Below are 15128 nucleotides of genomic sequence, written 5' to 3' on the forward strand. Positions count from 1 at the left end.
AGGCAGAAAGACTGTAAGAGCCAGAGGATAAGAGTTTGATGTGAGACTGTGATTTCCCAGTAAAATTAGAAGCTACACCATAATGTCTCACCAACATGTAATATTCCCCCAGGGAAGGACACATCAATTGATTTTCCAGTGTCAAATGGTTAACCCTGAAAACATACATACAGGTAACATTGTATAGATGGAACAGATTACATTTAAGAATATATGTATATACATATACATGTAAACATGATACAACAATTAGTTAGAAAAGATAGGCCCAAGATTTTAAACAGAGTAGGGAGGGGTATATGAGAGGATTTGCAGGAATGAAAGGGAAGGGACAAATATAATTTTTATCTATAAATACAGTTAGAGTTTTATTTTGTTGATGAACTCCATGACCAAAAGCAACTTAGGGAGGAAAGACTTTATTTCATTTACAATTCCAGGAAGCATTCCATTCCTTGAGGGAGGTTAGGGCAGAGATTCAAGCAGGGCAGAAACCTGGAAGCAGTAACTGAAGCAGAAACCAGGGAGGATTGCTGTTTATTGGCTGGCTCCTCATGGCTTGCTCAACTTGCTTGCTGCCCTCATCTAGTCTGGCATCACCATCAGCAGAGAAGCCTTTTCATGTCAATCATTAGTCAAGAAAATTCCCTACAGACTTGCCTGGAGGCCAATCTTAAAGAAATGTTTTCTTAATTAAGATTTCCACTTCCCAGATATGTCTAGGTTTGTGTCAAGTTGACAAAAGACACCCAGCACAGCAGCTGAAACCCACAGTCCAAGAAGTACTCAGCAAGAGGTGACAATAGTATGTGCAAAGTCCCTAACACAAAAAAGATTTCAGATATTTTTTAAGATGACCATGAGGACTGGGATTGGCACACTGGTTTGTTTCTCAACTTTATGTGACTAGAATATGTGCATATGGTCAATTATAATATACAATAGCAGACATTTATAGCATGCTTCCTCAGTGCCAGGAATTGATCAAAGCAGTTGCCACACATTTTAGCTTTCACAATAATCTTCTTTAAAATAAGGGCATGTACCACTACATCAGGCAATTTACATTCTTTTTTTATTCTGCTCTATTATTTATGTACTTTATGTTTAGGAGTATTTTGCCTGCATGTATGTCTATCTACCATGTACATGCCTGGTGCCCTTAAGGGCAGAAAAGGGAAATCTCATATCCTGGAATTGTAGTTATAGATGGTTTTGAGCTACCAAATGGTTGATGGGAGCTGATTTCAGGTCTTTTGAAAGATCAGTAAATGTTCTTTACCACTAAACCACTTCTCAAGTCCCAAATTTTCATAATCTTTTGAAGTAGATGCCATGATTCACAGTTTTATAAGTGAGGAAAATAATATATAGAATGCCTTCAAAATATACATTTCATACATCTCTCATTGCTACTCACCTGGAAAGTGAAGTAGTAGAATTCCCTGCAAATTATCCGGCCAGCATAAACTACTGATACTACAACATGAGATTTGTAGATTTTTAGTGATCTACTATGAGAAAGGGAAAAAAGAAACTACAGCTATGAACAAAGTTGCAGCTTGGCTGAGAACAATTTATCTGAAACAATACTCACCATTATAAGGTCCCATACAGTACAGAGCAGCCTTATCTTTATTGCACATCCTTAGGTACCTAGTCTTTCTCCTTTATAGAAGACCTACTTGGGCACCATGTCTTGAATATTTTGGGCTTATAGTTTCTGTACTTACATAAGATAGCACAGTTTTCTTTCAGCCTCGTTGGATAATAGTCTCATATTTCCCTAGGCAAATAAAATAGCACCAGGGCTCATCACAGTTTCCTCTGTTAAACTGAGATTCAAAATCCAGGCTATTTACCAATATTGTTAGACTCTCCTCTCAACAACAGGAGCTTGACCCAATATACCATGTAGGGTAAAATGTACATTTATACTATGGAGGAAGTTCATTTTAGAAAGCATCAAATATTTTTAAGTGCTTATCTCTAACATTTGAAATATGAGAAATGATATTACAAGTCTGGAGATGCATGGATCTAAAGTTGTCCACCTCAATCTCAGGTCCTCTTGCGTTTCACCTTTGTACTGTGCTTCCCCACAATACTTTGGACTTCAGATTTCAAGTATAATTATTGTTGAAAGTCTCTTTCTGTTTTCAGTTTTAGGCTCCTGTTTCATTTATAATACTCTATGTAAGTTTGTATGGGGAGTGTCTGTTTTTCCCTCTGGGTTCTTTATTTTCAATACTTTGCCTCCTATCTAAATATGTTGAGTGCTTCCCACTGTTGTGCTTTGTTTAAGAACTGATTTTTGTCCATTGAAGGATTACTTGTCCTTACATGGCACTGTACACTTACTTTCCTTCCTCACTATGAACACTAGTATACAAATGACAGCCTTGGAGCTCTGCAGACTTCTCAGGAAAGCGTTCGCTGTCTGGAAAGCTCTTGCAATTGTTCAAGGAATTTAACAAGTATGTGTGCCCCTATAACTTAGTCTTTTTCCTTTAGTGAACTGGAAGGTTGTATATTGCAATGTTCAGGTTACTTGCTTAGGCATCTAAACTTTTTTTCATGACCTTTAGACACAGACTTACCTAGTAAAAGAAACCCAAATGACAATTGTAGTGCTCAGGATAGAAAAGAGAGAAGTGACCAAGACATAGCCTAAAGAGTTTTTCAGCTTTTCCTGTAATATCAACAAAAGCAGATTTCTAGAACTGATGTCAATGGCTTTTCCCTCAGATCCTTCCCTTTCTATTATCAGAGGAGGACTACCAAGTGTAAGTCTTCTCAGAGAGTTGCATTACATTCAGGCTTGGAAATCCAGACACTGCAGCTTCACCAAGAAAAAGACTTTATCCTTACAATCTATATACAATTTCTTAGTAGCTTTACCCACATATTGAAGACAAAATAAGATCATAATAATTTAAGGAATATAGATGATGTATACCCCGTAAATATTTAACATGTGTGATGACAGAGACTCATTCAAATTTAATTTCCTTATACCTGTTCACTCACTCAACCTACTTCTTCAAAGGCAGCATCACTTTCCACACTATATTTTTGATATGTTTCGGGGACTGTGTTTGTTTCACAGTTGCCCCCTTCCCATTCCTGCTTTTTTAGTCCAGCATATTTTATTCTAATAACTTGATGTCATTTTCTCAGTTAGATAAATATGACTGTATATGATGGTATAATTAGTACACTAGAGGATCAGGGATAAAATCAAGGAAGAGGTAGTGGAAATATTACAAACCAGAGGACCAGAAGCAAATGGATGGAAAGTGTTCTCTAGACATGACATGAAAACTGTACCCTTTAAGAATCAGCAGTATGGTTGCCTAAATGAATCCTGAATAATAACACCACCAGTTAACATGCCAATGTTGACAGGAGAAATCCCACAGTGTCCCACCTTTGATGGAGAACAGGTAATCAATGCTTGCTGAGAGAGGGAGAATCTTTTCTTCAGGGATACTCTTCCTCATAGGCTGACCAGTCCCAAGTTGTTAGCTGTGGATACATGTACATATAACAAAGCTAAATGGACGTAGGTTTGTTTTGTTGTTGTTTGTTTGTTTTTGATGTATGTGTGTATGACTAATAATTAAAGAGAAAGTTATGAATTGGAAAGGAGTAAGGAGTTCTTAAGGTTTAGGGGTAGGAGTGATATAGATGCTATGCTCATATACGAAGTGCTCAAAAAGCAAATTAAATAAAAAAAGATTGGAAACTACAAGACAATGTTGAAATTTTTAAATTTTAAAAATTCTATTGCTTTAATTTTTAAAACTTTATAAATGCCCAATACATGGAAACAAATACCCATGTATATTCTTGGCATTTTTCTTAAATTTTCTACTAGGATGAAGATTATTAAATATTTTAATTTTGTACTGCATTATTTACTGTATTATATAATAACAATTATTCAATTTTTGGCATAGATTAGAAAAGCTGCATCTGTGTATTTCCTATTTCTATTGGCTTGAAATAGCTTTCTCTACCCAAAGTTGGTATCATTCTTTGATAGTGAAGTGTGTTTCATGGAAGCAGTCATTAATGGATCTTGTTTTTTGATGGATTTCATATCTTTTGGTTGAAGAATTGAGACCATTAATGTTCAGAGTTATTGGTGAATGATGTGCATTAATCTCTGTCACTTCATTGTATCTGTTATATTTTCTTAGACCTCCTAGTATTAATTTTCCAGATATTGTTTTGATCCCCTCTGATATCTGATATATTCCTTTTGATAGTCTTATTTGATCTGGTTTTTGTGGTCATAAATCCTTTAGTCTGTTTGTATCAAGAAAAGTTTTTATTTTTCTTTTAATTCCAGTAGATATTTTGCTTGGTGTAATAGTACAGGTTAGCAGTTATGGTCTTTTAGAACTTGTAAAACATTTTCCCAAGCCCTTCTTGGCTTTATAATTTTTTCATATTTTTTATGTACTTGAATTCACACACGGCTTTATCCTATTCTCTTGAAGTTTTCATGTCATTTCTTTCATGATTTTGGTGTTTTAACCATATGCCTTTGGGAGTTTCTTTTTTGAGTACTGTCTATTTGTTGCTATGTAGCCTTTTTGTACTCTGGTGGACATCTCTTTCTCCATGTTTGTGGTATGTTCTTTTATGGTGTTTTTAAAAATATTTTTATGACTTGGGTGTGGGTATTTCTTTGTCTCTATCCACCACTCAAAGAAAAAAGAAACTGATCTTTTCATGGTGTCCCAAAGTTCTCCTGTTTTCCATCCCATATATGTAAACTTATCCTTGACATTTTCTGAATGATTGAGTTCCTCTTGCCTCTTCTACTCCTTGATACACTGTCTCCATGTTCTATGCTTTTGGTGACCCTCTCTGCTGAGTTTTTTATTTAGCTTATTGAGTTTTTCATTTCAATTTAGTTTTTTTTCAGCAATTCCATGTACTTTTTGAATGCTATTTATGTATCTTTAATTGAACTCTTAATTTCATTCAGCTCTTTTTTATTTTGTTTTCTTTAAATACATTGCTACCTGCTTTGAGTTCTTTGATCATAGTTGTAATTATTATTTTGAAGTTTTTGTTTTGAAGTTCTTTCAAATTATTCCTAATGTAGACCACTAATATGGAAGTAGTAATTTTTGGAGTAGACATATCTTACTTATCTGTGTTATTTATGCTTGGACTTGTACATCTAGAGTTATACATTTGGTTGAGGCATATTTTCTTTCTTCCTCCCTTCCTTCCTTTCTTTCCTTTTTCTTTCGTTTTAAATTCACTTCACCATTCCTTCAGTAGAGGCATTTGCTATGCTCAAGGGAGGTTGTCTTAGGACTGAAGAGTCAGTTTCCTCAGGACCTGGGGCCTCTATTCCTTATCTTCTGAGAGTCAGCTTCTACATGCAGCCCTAGTCACTTTATTAGTGTTAACACTCCCCAGTCCTGACACATTTTCCTCTGACTTCTAGTGTGGCTTTCTGCCCAGAAGCCCTACTCTGGTCAGCTTAGCCTTGTTCCTTCTTCAGTAGCCTTTCAGGCCTCTGTGTGACTCTACCTCAGGCACCTTCCTTGGGCCAACTCCAGCCTCCTCTCTGCTTCCACAGATCCTGCCCAAATGTTATGGGACCTGTCTGTGTTTCACCTTACCCTGGTTCAGCTCTGTCCTTATCTCTGGGTCAAAAGTGTCTGTTCAGTGTTGTGATCCTCATGCTTCTGCACCCTGCTCTGTGTCAGCTTCTGCCCCTTCCATGGCTCCACAGCTTCTGATAGCATTGTGGAATTCCCCATACATCATTCAACTCCCCCTTCTTCCCTGGTTCCTCAGCTTCTGCTGCAAGTTCTGGAACTCCTGGTGTCTGGGCAACTCATCTGTGGGTCCCTACACCTTCAGCTTCAGTCTCTTTTCTGCTTTAGTTTTCGACTTGAGATTCTAGTATCTTTCTATTCAACTATGCCAAAGGCCTTTGTTGTTGTTTTGTTTTGTGGATATTTAAGACATTCTAAAACCTATATTTATAATTCTGGCAATTAAACTACAAAATGTTTATTCTATGAATGCCCTACAAAAATGTGTCAATTAACAATTGTGTCAATTGTTTAACTGATGTATGTGGTTTGTTCATGGGTTTTACTAAATAGAACATTATTAGTTGAGTCTACTTTGAGTGGTAGTGTATGTAGGAAAGAGATGGCAACATTCAAGAATCAGATATGGAGTTTCTTGGGGACAAATGAAATGGAGCAAAAATCTACTGAGAAAAATATGTTTTGATTTGGGGGTAAAAACCTGAGGGCAGGATACTATAATTATTGGAGAGCATGGTGAAAATATTGGAGAAGAGATGGAGCTTTATTGATTCATGTAAGAATGGAGGTGTTGACAATAAATTTTGTGCCATCAAATCTTGATAATACATTAGGGTCAGTGATGAAATGCAGCTGAGAAGATAACTAATAGGTACAGTCTCCTTTCCCATTGAACCTTTTACTGGACAACAATGAAATGGTACCTGTGATTGATTTGAACGTCCTTTGCTTCCTTCTCTTATTAATTAAGTTAATGAAGAATTTAATGGCTAATGTACAAAATATTAGCAGAAAGACAATACATGCAAAGATCTCTCATTAATACTGATAATCAAGTAAAAACTAGTGGGCTACCAAGTTTAATAAAAAGACACAGTGTTTTCTTTACGCATTCTAATCACCGTGTCAATTTCTCCTTTAAACATTTGTTTTCTAGCATAGGCACTTTACTAAAATATGAGTGAATAGTACACTAGCAAGGCCTTTGTCCTACAAAAGCTATTTCAGGTATATCACACAGCCCTTACCTCTCTAGGATATAGTTTTTAGCTGAATAAACACTGCCTTCTGTAACACAGACATGCCTATCACTTCTAAGATTCTGGTTGATTTTCTGTAGTCATAAGGGCAAAACCAAAAATATTTTCCAGGATGGTAATTATGACCAACAAAGACTTAGGTATATTTACTTTGTGTCTCTTCCAAACTCCCCAAAATTATTTTTTTTTGCAAGGGAATAAACATAGGCTGTAACTAAAAATGTGATTGTGCCTACAGAGTTTACTGATGTATTTTAATGTGTGCTTGAAAATTTATAATGTAAAATAATTTGAGTGTCATGGTAACCACAAACAGCCAACAAATATCTAAAGTTTTTAGATTGCCTCAGAATGTCTACTAAAAAACAAAGAAAAAAACTAATAAAGATTTCCCATTGACAATGTACTGAGTTTGTTAATGCTAAATAATGCTAAATCATGATGTTGTTGTTAAAACCTAAGCATCAGATTATAAGAGCTGGTCACTTCTCCCAATATATCCCATGCCAAAATTACCATTTAATAGTATTTTGAGATTAATTACAAGATATACAAAATATCTTGAGATAAGAGTTTTCCTGACAAGAGAAAAGTTTATGAGCCCATGTGGGGACTCTTCATCAGTTTTTTTTTTTAATTATTTTTTTTTCTATTATCAGCTTCATACAGTACAAATTCTTATCCTAATAGTGAAATGTTTCACTGAGGCTTGCCCAGTGATTGAGTAAAACCAAAACTTATTATAAGTCACAGTCATCCTAGGGTCCCCCCCTGCTATGTAGCCTCCCTGGTTCTGTGGGTTGCAGTCTGATTGTTCTTTGCTTTACATGTAGTATCCACTTATGAGTGAGTACATGCCATGTTTGTCCTTCTGAGTCTGGGTTACCTCACTCAGGATGGTATTTTCTAGTTCCATCCATTTGCCTGCAAATTCCATGCTGTCATTGTTTTTCTCTGCTGAGTAGTACTCCATTGTGTATATGTACCACATTTTATTTATCCATTCTTCAGTTGAAGGGCATCTAGGTTCTTTCCAGGTTCTAGCTATGACAAATAATGCTGCTATGAACATAGTTGAGCATGTATCTTTGTGATATGATTGAGCATTCCTTGGGTATATGCCCAAGAGTAGTATGGCTGGATCTTGAGATAGATTGATTTCCAATTTTCTGAGAAACTGCCATACTGACTTCCACAGTGGTTGTACAAGTTTTTACTCCCACCAACTGTGGAAGAGTGTTCCCTTGCTACACATCCTCTCTAACATAGACTGTCATTAGTGGTTTTGATCATTGCCATTCTGACAGGTGTGAGGTGGTATCTCAGCATCGTTTTGATTTGCATTTCTCTGATGACTAAGGATGTTGAGCATTTCTTTAAATGTCTTTCAGCCATTTGAGATTCTTCTTTTGAGAATTCTCTGTTTAGCTCTTTAGCTCATTTTTTAATTGGATTGTTCAATATTTTAATGTCTAGTTTCTTGAGTTCTTCATCAGTTTTTGATTCTCACAATTTTATGGTCTTTTGGTCTTGTTAAGTTTCCTCAGGGCAGCTGCAAGGGTTTTCCACTTTCCTCCTGGCACTCTACCTCCCATTGTGATAACCTGTAGTGCACCCTGGGTTTCTGATGTAAGTGCTAATTAGCTATGACAGAATTCAGACTTTAAGAGTCACAGGGAATAAAAGGCAATTGAAAGACCAGATTCAGCAATGGCAAGCCATAGATCCTAACCATACAAGTAAAAGCGCATGAGTTGGGAATGACAGAGGCTGAATAAAAGGAGTAAGTAGTGACATCTGGTCAATGAAGCAGTGGCCATCGCAGCATTCTCGGATAGATGACTTGTGCTGCCTGTGGCTTCTTTCTGTGTCCGGGTTTGGGAAATTTACTTTACCCTTGCATGCTTTGGTATCTGAGTTCTTTTTATCCTGCAGCATTATGGGATTATGAAACATTGAGAGGCAATGAAACTACTTCCCAGTTAAACTTATTGTCAATTAATTCCCTCGGATCCCTTTCTGTTTTTGAGATCAAAGTTTTGCTGTTTCTTTATGAAACTTCCTTAATTTTGTTTTGGGAAAAGTGATTGAAGATCAGTTTAGAATGGTAAAATGTAATTTAGACCAGTGGTGGTAATTAGTATGAGAACTGAATTGAAATTATAAGTACAAAACTATCTATATCTCCTATACAAGGTAATAAAACAAGTAATTGCTTTTTGCTAACAATGGCAATATCGGACTAATTAAAGTTTTTTCATTTTTAACTTTGATTACTAAGTGACATGAATACATGCCTCAGAAGTGAATTATATATATAATGTTACTGGTTTTCTGCTCCAATTCTTTTGAAAGATGTCAAAAAGTTTACTTGACTAATAAATACTTAAGTATTATGTTTCCTAACATGGATAAATACAAGATAATTTTTGAAGTCATCTACCAATTATGAGACCCCTTCTAGCCAGGAATAATAATCAAATATTGCTTAAGAATGAAAACTATTATTTCTCACATCATGTTTCTTAATGAAATGTTCTTAAAAAAATAGCAGGTATTTCAAAGCTCCTTTTGATAAACATTTTCTGAAGAAGCAAGCGTACATTGTTAATAAATAGTTAGGACATGAGATTCTTGCTCTACATTCTGTTCAAAGGAATTTGATCATGGCTTGGTGCCCAGCTGACAGATGGCTGCCCTCCCATGCCAGCTGTCCCATTGACGAGGAGGGCTGGGCAGTGACTTTAGAATAGGTACTTAGGATATCCCCAAGTTGGACCTGAAGGAAGGCAGAAGCTAAAGTGTTAAAGTACAATATTTCCCTTTCTGAAAAGCCTGTCCTTTGTTATATGTGCCCCTCATATGCTTCATTTGCAGTTCATCGTTTCAGGCTTGATACACCTCTTTAGAAAGTCTGGTACTGGTTTAAAGGTAAAGACACTTAGCTGAACAAATATTTGCTATGATGGTGATGGTGAACAGTGCCATCATTAATCTTGTTAAATATCATCATCAAAAATACATAATATAGAATAAAATATACAGGTCAGTAATCACAAGAGACATCGTAACAGGTTTTACAGTTATCTTTACAGGGAAAATGCTGTGTTATTTTTATTTTCAAACAAAATCTAATCTCGTGATAAATAGACTGTTGAATGTACAGCAAAAGTTCAGAAAACAGTTCCTTAGCTTTTACATTCATTGACATATGCATGGCTGTGGAGCCATCCATGGAGCACAGGGACCCTCCCAGTGTAGATATCCTCCAAAAATAATAATTATCCCTCCCCAGTATCTATCAATTTCTGATATCTCCTAAGTAAGTGGTCAAACCTTGAGAGCACCTGGAATTCTGACTGGCTTAATCTTGTGCAGGTTTTATGCAAGTTAAACAGCCGCTGTGAATTCATGATTGTAGTGGCCATATCATGTCTGGAAGCACTTCTAAATGTCCTCTGGCTCTTATACTCTTCCAGCCTCATATTCTGAGATGTTCTCTGAGCCTTGACTTGTGGGAAATCTGATAAAGATGTTCCATTACATATGAACACTTATTCTCATGTTCTTAACCCTTTGACCCATTATGCATCTCTCTGGTGGCTGCCTTCCCATTTATTATTAAAAATATTTTTATACAATGTGTTTTTAACATGTTTTCCCTCCCTTATTCCCTCCTAGAAACTACTTATTTTCTTCTTGTTCAACATAGGTTTTCTTTCTTTGTCTCTTTCTCTTTCAGAAATAAACCCCCAAACACAGAAACAAAAATCAAAAGAAACAAACAAAAAGACAAAATTATTAAATTAAACTAAATGAAACAAATAGCCTCCCTCTCCTCATACTCTTAGAATCCATGAAATTTGTTTGATGTTGGGCAACTACTCCTGGGCATAGAGTCTGTCCTAGAGTGTGGTTCATATAACCAATGATTCTTCTTGACATGTGTGTTTAGCTTGGCTTGATATACAAATATAAATCCAGTACTGACAAGGGAGATGAAAAGATTTTGACATAGGAAACAATAAGCAGGCTGTCCTTGATTTTTGATAATGTGATGTCTTAATAAGTCCACTGTTAGCCGGGCGTGGTGGCGCACGCCTTTAATCCCAGCACTCGGGAGGCAGAGGCAGGTGGATCTCTGTGAGTTCGAGGCCAGCCTGGTCTCCAAAGCGAGTTCCAGGAAAGGCGCAAAGCTACACAGAGAAACCCTGTCTCGAAAAAACAAAACAAAACAAAACAAAACAAAACAAAAAAAACAAAAAAACAAAAAAAAAAACAAAATAAGTCCACTGTTAAGGGGATTATGAGGTGGCTGGAAAATGTGAGTTGTTGATATTACCCCATGACACTGAAGATTGTCATCCTGTACATTGCTGTGCCAGGAAAAAAAAACAAAAACAAACTAAATTTGAAAGAAAGGCTTGCTGGGTGAGCCTTGCTTTTGCACTGTTTCAGCTTCCAAATGGTAAGTTGAAACCCCATTAAGAAAAGTACTAGCACTGCCTCTAAATTTTGGAGGTCCCTATATGTATGAGGGAATTTTTTTTTTGTGACTTTACAATCACAGTGCATTTAAGACTATGTCAGATCCTTCCAGCCTAACTTTTCTCTCTGATAGATAGCTAATTCTTAAGCCCTGATCTCCTGTATTTAAGTATAATCTGATTATCCAGCATTGATTCCTAATTGATTATGTTTACATGAGTCTTCTGTGGCAGTCTCAATGACAGACTATACTTTTACTCTAAATTAAGCTTCCACAATGAGCCGAGGAGAGAGGTGCAGACTGTTTCCCCCAAATGGGAAGCTCTTATTTAGCTTCATTGAGATCACTAAATTGAATGCTTTTTGCTCATAAATCTAGAATAATGACGTTTATAAGTCATTACTTATCAGTTATTTTATTAGTTGTATTTCTATTGAATTACAGTGTACAGTGTTATTAATTAATGCCTGAAATCAACAAATGTAGTTGGAAATTTTTCCAGTCTCTCTGGGCCTGCAGCCACTCAGACTCAAGCAAACACACAGAGATTTATATTACTTATAAACTGTATGGACGTGGCAGGCTTCCTGCCATCTAATTCTTATATCTTAAATTAACCCATTTCTATTAATCTATAAGTTGCCATGTGGCTTGTGGCTTACCAGTACTTTATATCTTGCTTCTCATGGTGGCAGCAGCTGGCAGCATCTCCTGACTCAGCCTTCCACTTCCCACAATCCTTCTCTCTGCTTATCCTGCCTATACTATACTTCCTGCCTGGCTATTGGCCGATCAGCATTTTATTTATCAATCAATCCAAGCAACACATTCACAGCATACAGAAAGACATCCCCAGCAGACAAATATTCTTAACAACTTTAATCTCATAAATTATGTGTTCTGATATCTCTATATCAATTCTATATGTTGTTGCTAATAAAAATAACCTCATGATTTCTTTTTACCACCTTTTTAGAATGAACCTATATTGACCATTTTTGGGTTTATTTGTTTGTTTGTGTTTTTTTTTTTCCTGTTTTACCAAAGAATAAATAGAATTCAGTGATATTTTTAAAATGGTGTTTGGAAAACATTTCACATTACATGAAAAATAATTTTTTCTTTACTTGTCTGTAATTAGAAACAAAGACAATAAAATGTATAATTTCATATATGTCTCATTTTTGTTCTACTTAGTTTGTATTTGCTGTTTTGAACTGTTTTTTTTAAAGACTTATTTATTTATTATGTATACAGTGCTCTGCTTGCATGAATCCCTGCAGGCCAGAAGAGGGCACCAGATCTCATTACAGATGGTTGTGAGCCACCATGTGGTTGCTGGGAATTGAACTCAGGACCTCTGGAAGAGCAGCTAGTGCTCTTAACCGCTGAGCCATCTCTCCAGCCCTGTTTTGAACTTTTAAGATGTATATTGTTTAGACAGTAAAATCCTCTCTGATCTTGAACAGAAGCAAAACAGAAGTTTCATAGCACAACATTAATTTTCTGTGTCCCATAACTATAGCATCTGTGTTTATTGTTTGACTTCATAATATTTGGATATTCTCCATAGTTTTGTAGTTAAGTTGATGAGAACATCCTAAGATGCTTTTTATAGATAAATAAAGTTTAGACATATAAAGTTAATCAAAGTTCACTAGTGTCTTTGTCACTGTTCTATTGCTGTGAAGAGACACTATGACCAAGGCACCTCTTGTAAGAGAAAGCATTTCATTGGGGGATTGTTTACATTTTCACAGATTTGTCCATTATCATCAAGGAGTTATAATCTGATCCCCTGAACTGTAGTCAGAGAGAGAGAGAGAGAGAGAGAGAGAGAGAGAGAGAGAGAGAGAGAGAGAGAGAGACTCAGTATGGTGTGTGCTTTTGAAACTTCAAAGTCCACCCCAGTTACACACTTCTTCCAAGAAGACCATGATGCCTACTCCCAACAACGCCATATTTCCTAATCATTTTAATCCATTCAAATAGTCCCATTCCCTGGTGACTAAGCATTCAAACACATGAGTGTATGGGGACTGTTCTAATTGAAACTATCACAACTAGATTCTTTTATCAATGACTCTTGAATAAGATGGTGCTTATTGTATACACTTCAAAGAATTTCTGAATATTTTAAAATGTATTTTCTTGAAAGCATAGTTTGAAGCATGTTTTGCCAGAAGAATGCAGTCAAGAAAACTACATTAGCCTACAAAAGACTTGACGTTATTACTAATAATTATGACCGAATTTATTTAAATGTGCATATATATGAATAAATATTAACCTCTTCTATAATTACATCATACATAGTATCTGAATTGAATATCGATCTTAATAAAGGCCTTTGAGTTAGGTCTTCAAGTTGAAAGGACAATAGGAAATGAGAAAGCTTAGATGTGAATCATGAACCTGTCACTAGGAGTATTTTTCCTTTGATTAAGTTTCTTCAATTAAAAAATGAGGGTTAAAATAATGTGTAAATTGAAATTTCTTTGTATCACAGATAAAAATTTGGAAGATATAACACAGCTCTTTGTAGAAATTTTTCAATAAATAATAACTTAATAGATATAAAGTAATATAAAAATGGAATGTAACAAACAATGCAATCGTTCGCTGCTTTCTCCATGCCCTTGATGTGTGCATTAACACTTTTTTTTTTCACCATGCAAACTTCAAATTTAAGATTATGGGATGAATGTTTGTCAAGGACTTTAAACGCATGCTCTGTTCAAATACAGCCTTTTCTCACATGTAACAAGATGCATCTGTGTCTGCTGTATGAAGCAGGTAAACCTGCACAGACATATGATTTCAGATATGTGCTAATTTAAATATGCACTCAGGATATCATTTTTCTTTATCCTTGCAGCAGAAGGAAGGAGAGAAAACAGGCATTAAATACATCGCAGTACTTAAGAGCTAAATAGGACGAATGAATCTTTCATCATACGTAAACAATTTAAACTCTTCAAAATACAAAGATATATACTTCAACGTGAACTCTAAATTCGCAATTGTTTCTCAATTTCATAAGCATACCTAAAAACAAAGGGAATCCCTCCTTCCAATGTCTTTTGATATGATAGGAGTTCACAAGTGTAGAATTTTAATATTTAAACAAGCAACCCCATGTCCAAGTACAATACCACAGCTGTTACAGGTATGACCTTACAACTACCATATGTATATATATGAAATTAAACTAGCAATAAATATGCTTTCACAATTACACTGTGAATGACAGAACTGATGACGTTAGTGAAAAAACACTATCTTAGCTCAAGAAGATTAAGAGGAGGACAAACAGACAGGGGTATTCTCTAATAGGAAAGGTCATTTTTGACAGAAACACAGAAAGCACTCTTTTTCCACTATGTGGGAATGCTATGGAACATTTATTTGAAACAGTGACAATGGCAGAACTAGATATTCTAACTCCACTGTAACACTTAAAAAATAATACAAACAAAGATCGCCCTTGCAACACAGTGTAAGATTTCAATGCAGCTTATACAAGGTCTAACAAAACCGAGGACTTGCTGCTGCTCTGTCCAACACTTCAGTCCTACCCAAGTCAGATCCAAATATTGGTGGTCCCAAGAGATTCACTGAAATAGATCATTGTGAAATAAAACATTTAAAAAAAGACAAATCAAGATGCTTCAGTAACCATATGTCCAACTCAATCAACTTAAATGAGTTTTATTTGCTTCCCACTAACAAATCTTTATTTCCATTCATGAGAGCAGTAAGTCGACCATATTCAGCTTCCTTGCCCAG

General features: G+C 35.7%; 1 protein-coding gene across 7 annotated transcripts in view; it reads left to right on the forward strand.

Moving 5' to 3' along the window:
* Positions 1-15128, forward strand: part of Grik2 (glutamate ionotropic receptor kainate type subunit 2) — a 631845-nt gene that overhangs the window by 389652 nt on the left and 227065 nt on the right. The gene's annotated exons all lie outside the window — the stretch shown is intronic.

This window comes from Peromyscus californicus, unplaced genomic scaffold, assembly GCF_007827085.1.
Source record: "Peromyscus californicus insignis strain IS unplaced genomic scaffold, ASM782708v3 Scaffold_22__1_contigs__length_63687245, whole genome shotgun sequence".
Classification (NCBI taxonomy): Eukaryota; Metazoa; Chordata; class Mammalia; order Rodentia; family Cricetidae; genus Peromyscus; species Peromyscus californicus.